Source organism: Acinonyx jubatus, chromosome D2, assembly GCF_027475565.1.
Source record: "Acinonyx jubatus isolate Ajub_Pintada_27869175 chromosome D2, VMU_Ajub_asm_v1.0, whole genome shotgun sequence".
In the NCBI taxonomy this organism is placed as follows: Eukaryota; Metazoa; Chordata; class Mammalia; order Carnivora; family Felidae; genus Acinonyx; species Acinonyx jubatus.
In genome coordinates, this window is record NC_069393.1 from 9,762,268 (window position 1) to 9,777,500 (window position 15,233).

Here is a 15,233-nt window from a genome sequence, read left to right on the forward strand (position 1 = left end):
ATTGTCCTTTAATTCTTGTTAGCTTCAGAGTTCTCGAGTTCTATGATTGTAAAGAAAAATTAAAGCCAAAACTACCGGTGAAGCTAGACATAATCTCCAGTAGGTTTTTGCTCACTGGAGACCTGAATGGAAGTGTATCAGTCTATTTAAGCTGCTGTAATGACATATCCCAGATGGGGTGTTTTATTTTTTATTCTTTTTTAAAAATCTTTTAATGTTTATTTTTGAGAGAGAGAGAGAGAGAGCGAGCATGAGTGGAAGAGGGGCATAGAGAGAGAAGGAGACACAGAATCTGAAGCAGGATCCAGGCTCTGAGCTGTCAGCACAGGGCCTGATGTAGGGCTTGAACTCACGAACTGTGAGATCATGACCTGAGTCGAAGCCAGATGCTCAACTGACTGAGCCACCCAGGAGCCCCTGCTCTCACAGTTCTGGAGGCTGAGGGTCTGTGGTCAAGAGGCCAGAAGAACTTGTTTCTGGTGAGGCCTTTCTCCTTGGCTTGTTGACAGGGCTTTCTCACTGTGTCCTTACATGCTGTGTTCTCTGTACCTAAGCAGAAAGAGAGAGTGAGCAAGAGAAGAACAGTCAAGCTGAGGTATCTCTTTCTCTTCTTATCGCAACACCAATCCTATTGGATTAGGGCCCCCCCTTATTATTTAACCTCATTACTTAACCTTAATTACCTCTTTAAAGACTTCATCCCCAAATGCAGTCACACCTGGGGCTTAGGGCTTCAACATATGAATTTCAAGGGGACAAAATTCATCCACAACAGGGAGAAAAACAAACATAGGGTACCACGGGATACAAAATGTGTGTATATTTTACATTATGCTAAGTTTCTCCCTTCTAAGTTTTTTGTGTCTTTTAGTAAAAGAAACAAATTGAACTGACATTTAACAGCTTGCCACAGCCAGCAGGTATAATCTACAGGGTCCAATTTTAGAAGGTCATGAATTATTTCATTACATTGTTAAAATGTCTTTATATTGAACATAATATGTGAGATACGTACGTACATCTTTTTTGAAAGTGATATTTGAAATGATGCCTCTTTAGAATCATTTCTTTTGCTTTTAAAATAGCTTCTGGGAAAAGCACTGGTTAGCCTGTTACATTCTAGCCATTTCGTGGGCCCTGTAGAAACACTAGTTAGTTTATATGAAAGACATTTTCTTCTAATTTATAGAAACAAAGAAGTACACAAGAATCACATCTAATTACAGAAAGAGCCAGCCGACAGGCGTTAATATTATTGGTGAAGCTCCTTTTTGTTACTTTTCTGTGTACAGACGGAGAAAGGTGAAATTGTAAAGTCTGAGTAATACCCTTCACACTGTTTTGTACGTCTAGTCGAATCTAGCCTCCAACCTTTATCTCAACGGTATGAGATTAGGTCTGCGAAAATTGGACTGGCAGGCGGTCCTTTTCCACGAACGTAGGAGAGTTATATTGTCCCATTACCGCTTTCTACCAAAACTGAAATTCTCTTCATTCAATTGTCTGCTGATGCTGCCTCAAATTTCCAGACCTCTGGGTGTAATGAGACTTTATAAGAATCTCAGTAGCCACTCCTACTGACCTCAGGCTCCCGGAGCCGTGAGACTTGACCACTGCCAGCCACCAAGACTCAGCCGTGCCCAGGTCCTGAGTAGTAAGGAAGCAGACTCGTCCTCTCCAGTTGGCAGCTTCTGAGAATCCTGTGACCTCCAAGAGGTCCAGGGTGGGCCTTGGTAGAGCCAGTGTTTACAGTTCATCATCCTCAAATCCTGGTTTGCTCTTCTCATTCTTATTTAAAATAGATGCCCCCAGCCCCCAATTCAACACACCTCTGAAGGCTAGGGACCCAGGGAATTGCTTCACTATGACCAGGGCACTCACTCCAGACTACTAAATCTTGCCCGTGTTCCCAGCCACTGGCTGAGGTCTTGTCAGCTCGGATGAGCCACCGAGTCTTCTCCCATCCTGATGAGTACGGAACCTGCCTTGAAGTCTTCTAAGACTGTGTCCCCCATCAAGCAGGCCCACTGCCCACCATCTTGGCTTTGCAATGGCTCCTTAGACACTGCAGTGTGGCAACACTCCTGGACAGCAAACCCCCAAAGTGGGAGCTTTTCTTCAGCTCCCAAATGCCATTCCCACTTACCGCCTCTCCCCTTCCAGAGTGTTCTGTTCTCAGGAATATGAAAGTAGAGCCTATCTATCTTAGAGGGCTCAGGATCCACTAAAAATTCTCACGGTGCTGCCCAGATCAAGATCCATTGACCGTCAGCACAGGCAAAGCAACATCTCAAAAATGTTTTGGATATTGCTGGACCTGCTGCACCTCTACCCATTCAAACCGAGAGTGGTGTTAATTGTATGTCTTGGATGAAGTAAAATAAGAAGGAAAGGACAGAGAAGGGGAATGGTAAATGGAAAAAGATGAAGCAACGCCAAATTTGGTCTCAATGATCCCTGTGGAGCTGTGGTGCCCCAACACAGAGCAAACAGGCAGCTGTTTCTTTATCTATGAAATGTAGACAACAATAGTTAGGGCTGTGGTGATTAAATGACCGGGTGTATACAAAGGGCTCGGGGGGTGGGGGGGGGCGCCTGGGTGGCTCAGTCGGTTAAGCGTCCGACTTCAGCTCAGGTCACGATCTCACGGTCTGTGAGTTCGAGCCCCGCATAGGGCTCTGGGCTGATGGCTCAGAGCCTGGAGCCTGCTTCCAATTCTGTGTCTCCCTCTCTCTCTGCCCCTCCCCCGTTCATGCTCTGTCTGTCTCTGTCTCAAAAATAAACAAACGTTAAAAAAGAAACAAAGGGCTCGGAATGGCACCTGCAACATGTTGAGCGTTCGTAGATGTTTGTCGCTGTTGTTACCGCTACAACTATGTGCAACTGGAAATGCAAAGGAGCCAAGCTTGGACAGCAGCTGTACCCACCACTCACAGGACAGCTCTGAGACAGTGATTTGATCCCCGAGCCTCATCTGCAAATTGGGAAGAGTAACAAAAGAATGAATCATTTCATTCATAAGAACAATTTCATGTTTTAATTATCTGTCTTTCCTTTTTCTGGATAGGCTGGCTTAAAAATGAGAAGACAGACTTTGAAAGGAACTAGTGAGGGTCCAACACAACATCTGAATGAATGCAGATACTTAGTGAATCCTGTGTTTAGATAAGAACTTAATGCAAACCAGACTTAGCATAATATATACATTTTTAGAACCATATTTATCCTATTCCCATAAAGCAGGCTGTCAGACACAACTTTGTCAAAACACGTGTTATTTTGGTCTTTGATAAGCAAGTTGAAAACTAAAGCTATATCATGAAATTAAAAAGGAGAATATTCTAGATCTTTCCGAAGAGGCTGGGATCTAATTTCAGCTGAATACCAGAAGTTAAATTAGTTAATTAAGCTTATTTATTTCGGAGCTGTGAGCAGGTATGATGCTGTCTAAATCAGATGGCTGTGGGGCACCTGGGTGGCTCAGTCGGTTAAACATATGACTTTTGATTTTGATTCAGGTCATGATCTCACAGTTCATGAGTTCGAGCCCCGCGTCGGGCTCTGTGCTGACAGCACGGAGCCTGCTTGGGATCCTCTCTGTCTCCCTCTCTCTGTCCCTCCCCTGCTTGCTCTCGTGCTCTCTCTCTGTCAAAATAAATAAATAAACTAAAAAAAAATTTAAACATCAGATGGCTGTGGGTTCAGTTATCACTCACTTAGATTGCAAAACATCTGCTCAAGTGTTCTGTGTCTCCCAGGAGATCAGAGCAATATGCATGCTCACAATAATTAGGAAGTAGGCAAATAATGTGAGGTTTTGGAAAAGATTGAAGGAAATGGGACCGTTCAGATGGTTATACTAAAAGTCCAGACCTGCCACCTTGTTGCTATCTCATTACCTCTGTAAATACCCACTGATACGACACAAAGAAACAATTAAAGACACTAACAAAAGAGCCTACACATCCTAAAAGTAATGTTTTGTTGGCCTATTCTCTACACATCCTAAAAGTAATGTTTTGTTGGCTATTGAAAGAATCTTCTCATCTGTGCTTCCTTATTATTCTGTGTCTGGCTTTGTGTTCCTCTTTATTTGGCCTACTGCAAGATTACGACAACAATGTCTGGAATCGCCAATCATATTTTCATCATATAACCCTTTGAGCTGTGTCTACTGGGATTTGGTAGAGCTTGTCATCTATACTCGGAGAGCTGACACTCACCCTCAATGAATGTCATGTGCGGTTAATTTGCGATAGAAGTAATTTGAAGTTATGATGGAAGCCAGTTCTCTCACTGGTTCTCACAATGAGTGCTTTGCCGAGTCTAACATTAGAGAAACTTAGAGATTCTTCGAGGTATTCAGTCTCAGTTATTCTTCTCTGATTCATGTAGTGAATGAGATATTTTTATTCGCAGACACTTGAATGACTGGATAGTGTTTATTTTATCATTAAATGTGTGACTTAATTTTATTTTATTGAGATATGTATTTACATATTCAAGTGATCATAATCCTAATACATAGGCATGTTAGGACTTCTACTTCTGCTTCAACTGTGTTCTGGAAAACCGTTCATTTTAATGATAAAATCCATATGGCAAATACGTATTGAGCAATTACTGTGCGTGGGGGACTTTGCAGGTTACAGTGACAGGACTGACACGGGCCTCAGTGAGATCCACTTGCCCTTGGGTTCCCTAGATTCTATAAGGAATCAACGGTGAAAGATGAAGTCTAGGCTCCCTGGCATGCCCCACCTGGCAGAAGACATCCAGTTTGTTAGAGACCAGAGAGAAATGTCTGTATCCTCCCACTGACGTGCTATTTGATGCTTTTCCAACACTTCCTCTAGTTGCAACAGGAGTGTTGATGCTGTCGCACATTCCCGTGAAGTGCCATAATACATGCATTATTTCCTGAGGAGATGCTGGGATCTACCAGAAGCAAGGCCATAGGTGGAAAAGGCCAGAGAGCCTGGATTCAAGTGACCTGTGTTCACTCACAGCCACAGCCTCCGTTTACCCATGCTCTCAGCAGATGATCAGCTTCAGCTGTTCCTTCCCGAGGACGCCCTCCTCTGCTGGGGCTGCAGGGAGAGGAACCGTGTGAGGCTTCACTGGGGTCCGGGACCCTTTTCCCAGAGTGAGAGAGGTCCCTTGATTGAGAGCTCCGCCAGTGCAGGCAATAGCAGAGTGAGAAGCCCTCAGGCAGGATGAGACAGCAAAGGAGGAATGTTCTCTAGGATAATGCTTCTCAGACTGAGGCAGCACCAGTGACTTTTCTTTTTTTTCCTTTTTCCCAATCTTCTGCAGATCGATACTTTCAACAAAAGATACACACAAAACACGCGTCTATTTTTCATTATGAATGAAGTATTTCTTTCTGTCTCCAGGCTTATCTTGCAGACCACACTCTCAGAGGCTGCCCTGAGCTCCTCTCGTCCTACGCACCCTGGGAACCCTCACCCTCTCACCTCACGGCCTCTTCCCCTCCTATGGTCTGACCTCACTGTCGCCTCTCAGGAAACTGCAGGGTTCTCCTTTTAAAAATCCAGCCACATCTTGTCAGTCCCCACCCCCAATTCTGCCATAGCACTTATGGTTCCCTCCCGACCCTGTGTTGTCCGTGACGTCCTTCACAGGAGCACGCTTCCTTCACTCTCTCCCCATGGAACGTGGTGTCTCTTTTTCTTTCTCTAGGCAACCTTCTAAAAGCTTTCCTAAGGTTCTAGCCTAAATGTCAGGCTCTATGCACTTTAAATATATGAGTGTCAAGGGTGCCTGAGTGACTCGGTTAGTTGAGTGTCTGACTCTTGATTTCGGCCCAGGTCGTGATCTCCCGGTTTGTGAGTTTGAGCCCCGCGTCGGGCTCTGCACTGAAAGTTTGAAGCCTGCTTGGAATTCTCTCTCTCCCTTTCTCTCTGCCCCTCCCCCACTTGCACTCTCTCTGTGTCTCACAATAAATAAATATACTTTAAAAAAAAATGTGAATGTCAGTGTCTGAAACAGGGTTGGGGGATGTTAAGATTTGACCCTCTCCTAATGTGAAAAGGGCCCTAAGCAGGAATTAACTGCGTGTATACGTGTCCATCGTGTCTGGAGAAGGTAGCGGACCAAAGCTTCTGAGGAAGGTAGATGGTATTAACCCACTTGCTAACAAAGGAGGGTACCATCACTAACTTGTAAAATGAAGGGATGTGCAGTATCTTTTGTTTTCTGTTCTTCGCCCTTCACTCTGTGTGTCCCTTTGTGTGTCCCTTTGTGTCCCTTCACTCTGACGGGGGCTTTGATGGGTATGAGGAGTGGAACTATACAAAGATCCTTTTGTAGAAAGTCAATAGATGTGTTTCTTCTGCCAATGACAGGGATCTTAACTCTCTGACCACCTGTAGCCTCGTCAGTCATATGCGGTGGTTCAGTACCAGGATCACATTCCCTAGAAAGTTCTATAATTTTCGTACATTGCCTCAAATCTTTTGTTTAACCTATTGATTTTTTTCATCCCGGGGCTCTATGTTAACCTTATTTTCTTACTTCTCTTCTAGCAACTGTGTTCTGGTCAGAGGCCAAATAAATGACATTCAGAACTTCTACTGAGGTACTATGAGGTAAGATCTTTTTCTGGGTTGAGTTCTTTGGTTTAAAAAAAAAAGGACGTATGGCTTGATCAGTGAAACAGATGAATGAGGAATAGGAATTTCTAAGTTGGTGTTTTCAAGTATGATTTATAATTGCTCTCTGTGCATCTCAACATAGATAACACAGTCGTGCTTGATTTTTGTCTTAATACAGATACTTTTTTTTGGCTTTTTGCTCATAATATTCAAAATTACAATGAAAGCATGTCAGTTAAAATATGAAATGTTGTTTTCTTTCAAATACTCATTTGTTTCTTAATTGTAGCAAGACGTGGTTATTGGAAATTAGTGCCAAATGTTTGAATTTTTAGCATCTATAAAATTTTATAGCTTGTCTAATTTACAGAAGCTTACATATTATCCCTTGATTGCTATCACCTTATATAAAACGCCATACAAAATCTGATAGTGAACGTTGTGAAAAAGCTCCATTTCCTCTCAATGTTATTGTTAATACCTTCTCTATTCAGCAGACAGTGTTATTGCCCTAGTCAATATCCCTTCTCCCTTCTTCCTTCCAAAAATCGTCGTCATCATCATCATCATCATCATCATCATCCTGGTATTTTGAAAGGCAGTGAAATGCCTTGTTTAAATACCGTCACATTCCCAGACTCCTTTACTGAGGCCACGTGACCTGGTTCTCACTAATGACCCTGGATGGTGGGCCCCAGGGAGGACTTCTCTTCCTGAATTTATTCCCTTCCTGCACTCATTCCCTTCTTGACTTAAAAGATCAGAGCTTCAAGAGCAGAATATTTTGGGAATATTGTTATTACTTCATCTTCTTACCTGGAAAGCTGTTCTAACATTTGTAGCCACGGATTTTAATTTGTGGAGGTGACTGAGTGTTGACATGGAGAGGTCAATGCCATTGAAAGGAGAATTTCTTCCGTACATATGCTAAGAGAAGGGCCACTCTGTGCCACCAGGCCACCTGAGGAAGCACCGGGTTTGGTCAAGAGGCAGAAGACGGGAAGAGGAGAGAGTCTGAGTCAGCAGTCTTTCCTGGGAGTGTCTGTGGGAACAGCTGTGCAGGGTGGGGCATACGGTTGAGGATTGGCCAGTTAAAACCGTGTGAGGGACTCTGGGCTGTAACGGTGGTCCCTGGCCGCTGGGTGACTTAGGGCTGAGGAAACACTGGCTTGGTGTGTGAGTTAGAGGAGAACTGGGACTGTGGATCCAGGGTTGCTTGGTTTACACATGAAAGATGTGCTCTGGGCCATGCCCTTCGCTGTCTCTAAGAACTGGGTAGCCCTCTTGTTGGCATGAGCACTGGGAGTTGTATGCAAGCGCTGAAACCTAGGAATCTACTCCTGAAGCCAAGAGCACACTGTATACACTGTACCTTAGCTAACTTGACAATAAATTATTTCAAAAAAAATAGAAAATAAAAATAAATGAAAAGAACTGGCTAGCCTTGACAGAGGCAGGCTCTCCCTCAGCAGCAAGGTTTTAAGATCTCAGAACATCATAAAATACAGAAAGGAAAGAACATGCCTGATACACAGCACAATCCCCCCCCCCCCCCATCTTGAGATCCCAAGGATGAAAGCCACAGCCAGAGATGTTAGAGCAGGAAGGTAAAATGAACTTGACTCCTTGATGACATTCTTGCCCTCCGGTGAGCCTACCATCAGCTCTCCTGTGGGATGACTCCGATAAATCCCTGATTCTCTAGATCTCTTGACACTCGGAGCCCAGTCCAGACAGCACTGATTCACGGGCGTTTGTACCCGGGGGTTGTGCTAGACATGCCTGTCTTTAATCTTGGCAGTAGTGTGCAGTCAGGGTAAGTGTTATTACCCCCATCTACAGATGGGGAAACTCACACACTGAGTGTTAAGGTTGAGGTTTGAGCTGGACCTTCCGGTGCCCTTCCCTGTCCTGTGTTACCCTGATGCCTATCCTAACAGCATATGCCAGGAGCCTGTGCTTTCGGTATTCACATCTGCTGGCTAGTCAGCAACATCGCCAATTCATTACCCCTTTGAATGCTTGCTCTTCAATAAGCCAGAATTGCCACTGGATTATCCACTTATAAAACCAAGTGAACTTAGACTATTCCACATTAAAAAAAAAAAAAAAAGAAGAAGAGAGAAAATTCTAATTTGGGGGGATCAGATTTGATTGGAATTGCCTGTGAAAGCAAGTGAAGGAAATATTAATTCCAAGGTGGGGTTTTTTTTTGTTTTTTGGGGGTTTTTTTGGCAGTAAAAGTTTAGAACTCATGGTCTCAATAAGGCCACCACAATTCAGCTTTTAACCTATGGTCCAAATATTAAATATTCTCCTTCCAACAATCTCTGTTCCTTTACTCGCACTTGTTGGGATCGGGGGAAAATGCAGGTAAAAGATAAATTGTATAAAGAACTCCTTTCCAAAGAAAGTCAGGCACGATATTGAATAAGGTACTGAGCTGAGTCAGGGAAGGAGGTGCTTGTAATGGAAAAGTCTCTGGGCTGGAAAATACGAGGGGGGCAGTGCGGGTGACAGCCAACTCTTCCAAGGCTTGAAAAGCGCCAGCTCACCTCTCTGGGCCTTTGTTCTTTATTTGTAAATGGAGGGTGTCAGATATTCTGATATTGTCTTCGTGTAAAATAATAGCTGTCTTTGTCAGATCTCCTTTGCTAAGGCAGGGAAACGCCGCATCTACTGAAGTCCAACTTTTCTTTGGCCACTGAAGCTACGATTTCTCAGTACTTTCCCTTTTCCTTTCTTTTCTTTCAAATAGACCCTGAATCTCTTCATTTCTTTGTGTCTCTTCTGTCACGACCCCGCCCTAGGTCATCATTCTGTCTTTCCTGGACAACTAACTGTGTGAGCTTCCCGATGGTCTCCTGGCTTCCAGCAGACTGGGGAGCCCGGAGCACATCTCATTACTCTCCTGCTGGAGACCTGGTGCAAACCCTTCAACTCCTTTCGTCTACATTAGGAGCAAAACCCCCAGTGCACAACAATGACCTACACATCCCATACGATCCGGTTTCTACCTGTACTTGACTCCTTGCTTCCCAACTCCAGCAAGTGTCCTTTTCACTGTTCCTTGAATGTTTCTTTGTGTTCTTTCCCCCCGACACCCCCGGGGCCCTGGAGTATAGTCCCCTGGCTTGCATTGTGTGTCCCTGGTCCTTCCAATTCGGATCTCAGCTGCTTCAGCCTTCCCTGACCACTCTCGGGATATGAGCGCCAGCCCAGGTACCCAAATTGAATTCCTTTTAAAAACTAGAAATTTTACTTTGTAAAGCATACGAAAATACCCATGTACGGCAAAAACTACGTACGCATAGAACTTAGGGGATCTAGGGGAGACGTGAAAAATAAGGGATTTAGGCCAGACGTGAAGAGTTCAGCCATGTTTGTTTATGGTTTATTATCTCTTGCCATAGTGTGATCTAAGCTCGGTGAGGGCAGGGCCTTATCTGTTCCTTCCTTGCCAAAGACCACAGTGCCTACAAGGATGCCTGGTCCCTGCAAGAAGCTTAGTAAATATTTAGCGAATGAATGAATGTAGAGGCAGAAAATGCCGTAGATCAAATATCCCCCCCAAAATTAAGCAGTGCTTACAGATGTCCCCGAAGAGTTTATTGCTTAGGAAGGAAGGAAAAAAAGAAATAAAAGTAAAGATGAAAAAAAAATTCTGGGGAGAGGGACAGACAGCAGGGCACAAGGAAAGAACAGTAAATCTTTGGGAGGGATCGCTTCAGGTATTTTTACGAGCAGTATTTCTGGTCTGTGGTGATGGGTGGCGGAGGCCAGTTCTTTGGATCTTACAAAGATTTATTAGCTAAGCCTGACACGTGGACGATCAGAACTGTTTGTTGAATGAAGGCCCAAAAGAATGCAATAATAAATTATTGAACTGCTAAGAGCATTTTGCCTTTTTTTTTAAAATGGGCAGGATAACATTCCCTTGATGCCAATATTTAGTCCGTGTTAGTAACAGCCATTCCAAATACACTGAGTGTGAAGAATGTTCCATGAAGCAGAATTCGGTTACTGCGCTAGGCATCTCCCTGAGAGCATTTCAGAATTTGTTCCATCTTCAAGTAAATTGTCACAGTGACTCTCCAGGATGGCATACCGTGGTAACGTACTAAAATGCTGATGGCAAAATGGAAACTAGAAAAATGTCTCATCTGTCAATTAAACGACGTAGCCTCGTGGGTCGATTACAGCAATTCGGGGGCTTTTTGTTTTCTGCCAATTGAGATTTGACAGCTGTTTATAAAATATTCACATTCTGATTTCAGTCACAGTGACAACACTTTTGGGTCTTTGGAAGATGATAATTATATGTTAGGAAAACGTTAAAAAAATTCTGAAGCTGATCTGTTGAGGGGAAAAAATATCTGGCTTTTTTCAAATTGTACGAAGGAAGGAAATCTACTTTATTAAAGGATGTATTTCTAATAAAAGTCAGGAATAATAGGCATTTGTGATCCAAAGACATATTGCGTGTAATATGAGGGAGTATCTTTCTTCACCTCGCCTGTTCTGGGAACCTTATCTTTTCTCAGTCAGCTCTGGCTAGCTAGATACATGTTTCTCACCTTTCTTTACTTTATTAGGCATACATAATGTTTGTATGGTACTTGGGTGAATTAGACAGGATTTGAGAGCATCTCTATGGAATTTTACAGAAAAAGAATTCAATATATATTCTTAGTACTCGAAAGAAGAGAAAATAAAAAGTATTGGGGATAATACTAACTATTGAATTTATATCGAATTTTCAAATAAAATGCTTTTAAATGTTTTTCATGAGAAGTGGAAATTTACATGCAGCTTTTCTTTATCAGGTATCATGTTGGAAACAGTGACCTCTAATTCTTGATCAGTATCTGTCTAAAATCTTGACAGCCACTGTCTGTGTGATGCTTTGTAAGAACAAGTAGGTGACAGAACATTTGAAACCTATTTTATAGCCATTCAAGGGTTGCCTGTAAGTGACATTGTGTTTGAAGTATCTAACAGCTATTACTTTCTTTCACTGATGAATGTTCTGTTGAAGTTTCTTAAGGTAAGGCAAATGATTTTGGAATCCAACCTAACTTTTTAGTATCAAGTATATTAAGTTTGTATAAAACATATATTCTTTTATAGCCATCACCCTGCACATAGTTTGGACCCCACTAAAAGGGCCCGTCAGTCATAAATGGGCCAAAGTGGGCTTGAGTTCATTCATCTGTGGAACCAGGAGAAAAAGCGCGGTTGGAGGCCCAGGGCCCACCCCCTTCCCGTCCCTGGCTCTTCCCTGTCTTTCGAGGGGCCTCGCTCTGACCATTCATGTAGACACTCCCTGTGAAAGTCTAACACGCCCCGTCCCCACTGTGTCACAGCTGTCCCTTGGCCAGCCATGGGGTCCCAGGGACACCTAAGGATGCATCTGGTGAAGCCACCACGTAAGCCCTAGAAGTGAGCAGACCTTTGGTGAGAGATTCTAGGGACCTGCAGAGACGAAGCCTGGCCTAGAAGAAACCCAACTCCCTGCGGGCAGTTCCCACGCAGAGGGTCATGGCCAGAGGAAGTCCAGAGTGGACACAGATACAGCATTTCTCCAGCACTAACATGGATGCACCTGTTAAAATACAGATTCTGATTCAGAAGGGCTGAGGTGGGCCCGGGCTTTGGCGTTTCTGATATGCTCCCAGGTGAGGCTGATGCTGATGCTGACTAAACTCTGAGGAGCAAGACGGTGATGCACAAGGTCAAGGCCAGGGTCCTACCGTCTGGGTTGCAGGGCAGTACTGGACGGAAGTATCTGCTTTGGGTGAACACAGAGACATGGGCCTGCCACAGACAGCTGTCCTCGTCCCCAGGACCTCCCAGCCCAATTCTATATCATGTCCCTTGGCAACCTGTGTCACCAGTTGTCCCTCCATCAGCTCCCAGCCCCTTGTCCACGTGGGCAGCTGCCCACTCAGGGGCCGGGCACTGAACTTGATGTCCAGGTGTCAGAGCCCACCTTGGCTGTGCTCAGAGTGTCGCAAGGCCAGGTGTCTCCAGCATGCTTGCAGCCAGGGAGAGCTCAGCACCAGACCGGGCTCAGGCACACCTGCCCCTGGGGATTGCCCCCCCACCACCACCACCACACAGGTCCCTGAGGGCATATGCGCCTATCTTACACCCTGGGGCACTTCACCCAGCTTGTGGGAAGTCCTACAATCAGGCTCAAAAAGGCACATTAGGGGGAAGTGGTAAATCTAATAGTTCTCTAGCAAGATTATACCTCATTATATGAAATTGGATTAGAAAGTTTTCAGAAGTGACCCAAATAAAAGCAGTGCATAAAAAAATGATTAAGTTCTCAGAGCTACCTTTGAACCAAAGAGAAAAGAAAATCCAAATTAGGAACAAAAGAAAACAAAAGAAAAGAAACACTGGGGGGCACTTGGGTGGCTCAGTCGGTTAAGCGTCCAATTTCGGCTCAGGTCATGATCTCACGGTTTGTGAGTTCGAACCCTGCATCGGGTTCTGTGCTAACAGCTCAGAGCCTGGAGCCTACTTCAGATCCTGTGAGTCCCTCTCTCTCTGCCCCTCCCTGCTCACACTCTGTCACTCTCTGTCTCAAAAATAAATAAACATTAGAAAAGAAACATTTGGGAAGTAAATATAGGTGTTACGCCATATACAGAAGAAATAAAATGCTACCCAACAATTGATCAAATCATCAAAATATATCACAGAATCCCACTTTAAAAAATTTTTTTAATGTTTATTTTTAAGAGAGAGAGAGAGAATGAGTATGAGCAAGAGAGGGGCAGGAGGAGAGAGAGAGAGAGAGAGAGAGAGAGAGAGAGGGAGGGAGGGAGAGGGAGAGGGAGAGAGGGAGGGAGGGAGAGGGAGAGAGAGGGAGAGGGAGAGAGGGAGGGAGGGAGAGGGAGAGAGAGAGAGAGAGAGAGAGGGAGGGAGAGGGAGAGAGAGGGAGAGGGAGAGAGGGAGGGAGAGGGAGAGAGGGAGGGAGAGGGAGAGAGAGAGAGAGAGAGAGAGGGAGGGGGAGGGAGAGAGAGGGAGAGGGAGAGAGGGAGGGAGAGGGAGAGAGAGGGAGAGGGAGAGAGAGAGAGAGAGAGAGAGAGAGAGAGAGGGAGGGAGAGAGAGAGGGAGGGAGAGGGAGAGAGGGAGGGAGGGAGAGGGAGATTCCAAAGCAGCCAAGAATCCCAAGCAGGCTCCACACTGTCAGCAGTGAGCCCGATGCCAGGCGCAAACTCAAGAACCATGAGATCATGACCTGAGCCAAAGTCAGACACTTAACTGACTGAGCCACCAAGGCGCCCCTCACAGAATCCTGTTTAAGACAAACACACAAACAGTATCGGGAGATGGGAATCAAAAATTTAAAAATATTATGGAATGACTATAAAAACTTGTAACAAAAGAGCAGCTTTAGAAAACTGGAGTAATCAGATAAAGTAATAAAGGTGATTAATTCATAAAAATCCAAGTTTGGAGCTAGTAGGTGATACTTTTTAAATAAAAGAGGGTTTTAGACATAATTCCATAACATGGAGAAATTCAGTCACATTCCAAGAGAAATGAAAGAGCTCGTTAGAATAAAAACATCGTAGGGGCTCCTGGGTGGCTCAGTCAGTTACACGTCCGGCTCTTGATTTTGGCTCGGGTCATGATCTCAGTTCCTGGGATCAAGCCTCACATCAGGCTCTGTGCTGACAGCACAGAGCCTACTTGGGATTCTCTCTCCCTCTCTGCCCCTCCCTGGTACACACTCTCTCTCTTCCTCTCTCTCTATCTCTCTCTCAAAATAAATAAATAAACTTAAAAAAATTGTAGAGGGGCACCTGGGTGGCTCAGTCGGTTAAGCCTCTGACTTCGGCTCAGGTCATGATCTCACGGTTTATGAATTTGAGCCCCGCGTCGGGCTCTGCGCTGACAGCTCAGAGCCTGGAAGGAGCCTGCTTCCGATTCTGTGTCTCCCTCTCTCTCTGCCCCTCCCCTGCTCATGCTCTGTCTCTCTCTGTCTCTCAAAAATAAATAAATGTAAAAAAATTTGTTTAAAACCCGTAGAAAGGAACATTAAACACAAGCCACAGTCTTCACACCAGACAACATGCAGCGTACATGGAAGTATAAGAAGAAATAAATTCAAAGTGCGTATAAGGATGGCTTGGAAAGAAAAGATCTCATAATGTGATCAAAGGCAAAAGCTGTCGAAGTGCTATATTTACATTCTAGTGTGTCAGAGGGGAGAAAAAAAGAAAATCCATCTACACAGTTTCTTATTATTCCAAGACTGCAAACTCTATCCAGTTTTCTTTACAGCAAAGGAGTTATTCAATTCCTGCTGGATGTTCCTAAGAGAAATTTTAGATGATCTATACCAATGCTTTAATACACAGGGTCTATCCTCAAAGAACGTGCAGTTCCGTTTAGACGGGAAGCCATACACATTTTTTTTTTAATGATGTAAACTGTTAAATACAAGACCGGGTATTAGCAATGTAATTAAGTAGTTTAAGTACCAAACAGATCATTGACCTGTTGTGGTCATGGGCTATAGCCTTAGCATGTTTACATCCTTGATGCTTTTCGCAGTGATAGACCTATGTGAGCTTGTAGAACATGTTTATGAAA

General features: G+C 44.2%; 1 protein-coding gene across 4 annotated transcripts in view; it reads left to right on the plus strand.

The window, feature by feature from the left end:
* CHRM3 (cholinergic receptor muscarinic 3) overlaps positions 1 to 15,233 on the plus strand; it is a 516,421-nt gene that overhangs the window by 224,807 nt on the left and 276,381 nt on the right. For 3 of the 4 annotated variants that reach the window (XM_053206980.1, XM_027046905.2, XM_053206979.1), the window contains exon 3: positions 6,549 to 6,611. The exons of the other annotated variant lie outside the window; for it this stretch is intronic. The gene's annotated coding sequence lies outside the window, so the exon portion shown is untranslated. The remainder of the gene's footprint in view (positions 1 to 6,548; positions 6,612 to 15,233) is intronic. 4 annotated transcript variants of the gene reach the window in all.